This window comes from Somniosus microcephalus, chromosome 13 (assembly GCF_052327205.1).
Source record: "Somniosus microcephalus isolate GS21.2 chromosome 13, FLI_Smic_1.0, whole genome shotgun sequence".
Taxonomy (NCBI): Eukaryota; Metazoa; Chordata; class Chondrichthyes; order Squaliformes; family Somniosidae; genus Somniosus; species Somniosus microcephalus.
In genome coordinates, this window is record NC_140999.1 from 12001839 (window position 1) to 12005268 (window position 3430).

General features: G+C 68.6%; 1 protein-coding gene across 1 annotated transcript in view; it reads right to left on the bottom strand.

The window, feature by feature from the left end:
* LOC147108059 (spindlin-1-like) overlaps positions 1 to 3128 on the bottom strand; it is a 121063-nt gene extending 117935 nt beyond the window's left edge. The window contains exon 1 of the mRNA XM_086004510.1: positions 3009 to 3128. The gene's annotated coding sequence lies outside the window, so the exon portion shown is untranslated. The remainder of the gene's footprint in view (positions 1 to 3008) is intronic.
* Positions 3129 to 3430: the final 302 nt, after the last annotated feature.

Consider the following 3430-nt stretch of genomic DNA (forward strand, 5'->3'; position numbering starts at 1 on the left):
GGAGGGGGGAGAGGGGAGGGGAGGGGGGGAGTGGAGGGGGGGGAGTGGAGGGGGGGGGAGTGGGGGGAGTGGAGGGGGGGGGAGTGGGGGGGGAGTGGAGGGGGGGGAGTGGGGGGGGAGTGGAGGGGGGGGAGTGGAGGGGGGGGGAGTGGAGGGGGGGGGGAGTGGAGGGGGGGGGAAATGGGGGGGGGGGAGTGGAGGGGGGGGGGAAATGGGGGGGGGAAATGGAGGGGGGGGAGGGAGGGGGGGAGGGGGGGGGAGGGAGGGGGGAGTGGAGGGGGGGAGGGGGGGGAGTGGAGGGGGGGGAGGGGGGGGAGTGGAGGGGGGGGGGGGAGGGGGGGGAGTGGAGGGGGGGAGGGGAGGGGAGTAGTGGGGGGAGGGGAGGGGGGAGTAGTGGGGGGAGGGGAGGGGGGAGTGGGGGGAGGGGAGGGGAGGGGGGAGTGGGGGGAGGGGAGTGGGGGGAGGGGAGTGGGGGGAGGGGGGGAGTGGGGGGAGGGGAGGGGGGGAGTGGGGGGAGGGGAGGGGGGGAGTGGGGGGAGGGGAGTGGGGGGAGGGGAGTGGGGAGTGGGGGGAGGAGGGGGGGAGTGGGGGGAGGAGGGGGGGAGTGGGGGGGGAGGGGGGGAGTGGGGGGGGAGGAGGGGGGAGTGGGTGGGGGAGGGGGGGGAGGGAGTGGGGGGAGGGGGTGGGGGGCGGGGGGTGGGGGGAGTGGGGGAGGGGGGAGTGGGGGGGGGAGGGGGAGAGGGGGGGGAGGGGAGAGTGGGGGGAGGGGAGTGGGGGGAGGGAGGGGGGAGGGGAGTGGGGGGAGGGAGGGGGGGAGGGGAGTGGGGGGAGGGAGGGGGAGGGGGGGAGTGGGGAGGGGGGGAGTGGGGGGAGTGGGGAGGGGGGAGGTGAGGGGGGAGGGGAGGGGGGGAGGGGAGGGGGGGAGGGGGAGGGGGGGATGGGGAGGGGGGAGGGGAGGGGGGGAGGTGAGGGAGGGAGGGAGGGGAGGGGGAGGGAGGGAGGGGAGGGGGAGGGGGAGGGAGGGGGAGGGGGAGGGAGGGGGAGGGGGAGGGGGAGGGAGGGGGAGGGGGAGGGAGGGGGAGGGGGAGGAGGGAGGGGGAGGGAGGGGGGGGAGGGGAGGGGGGGGAGGGGAGGGGGGGGAGGGGAGGGGGGGGAGTGGGAGGGGGAGGGAGGGGAGAGGGGGAGGGGAGAGGGGAGGGGGGAGAAGGGGAGAGGGGGTGAGGGGAGGGGGGAGAAGGGGAGAGGGGGTGAGGGGAGGGGGGAGAAGGGGAGAGGGGGTGAGGGGAGGGGGGAGAAGGGGAGAGGGGGAGAAGGGGAGAGGGGGTGAGGGGAGGGGGCGAAGGGGGGAGGGGGGAGGGGGAGAAGGGGGGAGGGGGAGAAGGGAGAAGGGGGAGGGGGGAGGGGGAGAAGGGGGAAGGGGGGAGGAGGGAGGAGGGGAAAGGGGGGAGGAGGGAGGGGAGAGAGGGGGAGGGGAGGGGGAGGGGAGAGAGGGGGAGGGGAGGGGGAGGGGAGAGGGAGGGGGAGGGGGAGGGAGGGGGAGGGGGAGGAGGGAGGGGGAGGGAGGGGGGAGGGGGAGGAGGGAGGGGGAGGGGGGGGAGGGGAGGGGGGGGAGTGGGAGGGGGAGGGAGGGGAGAGGGGGAGGGGAGAGGGGAGGGGGGAGAAGGGGAGAGGGGGTGAGGGGAGGGGGGAGAAGGGGTGAGGGGAGGGGGGAGAAGGGGAGAGGGGGAGAAGGGGAGAGGGGGAGAAGGGGAGAGGGGGTGAGGGGAGGGGGCGAAGGGGGGAGGGGGGAGGGGGAGAAGGGGGGAGGGGGGAGGGGGAGAAGGGGGGAGGGGGGAGGGGGAGAAGGGAGAAGGGGGAGGGGGAGGGGGAGAAGGGGGAAGGGGGGAGGGGGAGAAGGGGGAAGGGGGGAGGGGGAGAAGGGGGAAGGGGGGAGGAGGGAGGAGGGGAAAGGGGGGAGGAGGGAGGGGAGAGAGGGGAGGGGGAGGGGAGGGGGAGGGGAGAGGGAGGGGGAGAGGGGGGGAGGGGGAGGGGGAGAGGGAGGGAGGGGGAGGGGGAGAGGGAGAGGGGGAGAGGGGGAGGGGGAGAGGGGGGGAGGGGGAGGGGGAGAGGGGGAGGGGGAGAGGGGGGGAGGGGGGGAGGGGGGGAGGTGGGGAGGGGGAGGTGGAGAGAGGGGGAGGTGGAGAGAGGGGGAGGGGGAGAGAGGGGGGGAGGGGAGAGAGGGAGGGGGGGGAGAGAGGAGGGGGCGGGAGGGGAGAGAGGAGGGGAGGGGGAGGGGGAGGGAGGGGAGAGAGGAGGGGAGGTGGAGAGGGAGGGAGAGGGGGGAGAGGGGGGGGAGAGGTAGGGGGGAGAGGTGGGGGAGGGCAGGAAGGAGGAGGAGGAGGTGGATTGCAGATATTGGGAGGGGGAATATCGGAAATAAGAAAGGGGGGGGGCCAGACGCATACAAATCACGTGAGGCAGTGGGGGTGAAGCGAGACTCTGCACCACAAGATACGTCTACAAATACACGCTGGCATCAGATGGCAGCGCCGAGCCGGATGGGGCGGAGAAGTGAACTCGATACAATTCACAATTGGATATTCTGTTTCTTTTCCCCCTTTCGGAACCTTGCTCGCCTCCGCGTTCCAAACACAAACCCCAGAAAACGGATACAGAGCGAGAGATACAATGTTTCCGCGACCACCACCTCCTCACAGCCGCCGCCGCCGCAACATCTTTGAATTTTAGCTTCTTAAATTCTTCAGATTTGTTAAATCATTTGGTTGGAGGGGGAGGGGGGAAGTAAAGGAAAGAGGCGAGAGAGAGAGAGAGAGAGAAAAAGGACATGAAGGAAGCAGCCACAAAGGCCAGACATTTTGAAGCAGAGAGAAAGAGAAAAAAATAAAAGATGCAGGTTTTTCTTCACATAACAAATAAAGAGACTGTCATTTTTTTTTCATGCATAGGAGGGTGTGCGTGCATTTAGAAAAAGGGGTGCAGAGCGATGAGAAATGCAATTTTTTTTTTACCTGGACTTTCTGACGCTGCCTCACGCATTCATTTTTTGGATCGGGCAAGAAAAACACAGACACACCGCCCAGAACCCCGGGTGGGGGCCGGCGCCGCACCGCGCAGACGGGAAGCTGGGCTGGGGCCCGTGCGCAGGCGCCGGCTGCACCTTGGGACTTGTAGTTTTGCTTTGTTTCCCTTCAAGAAAGACTTGCATTTACTTGTAGCGCCTATTCCACGACCTGTGGACGTTTGAAAGCGCTTTACAGCCAATGTAGTACTTTACTGAAGTGTAGTTATTTGTTCTAATGTAGCAGCCAATTTGCACACAGCAATGTGATAATGTCCAGATAATCTGTTTTTTTACGTGGATTGTGGGATAAATATTGGCTAGGACACTGGAGATAACTACCAATCTCTTCTTCGAAGAAGTACCTGCAGG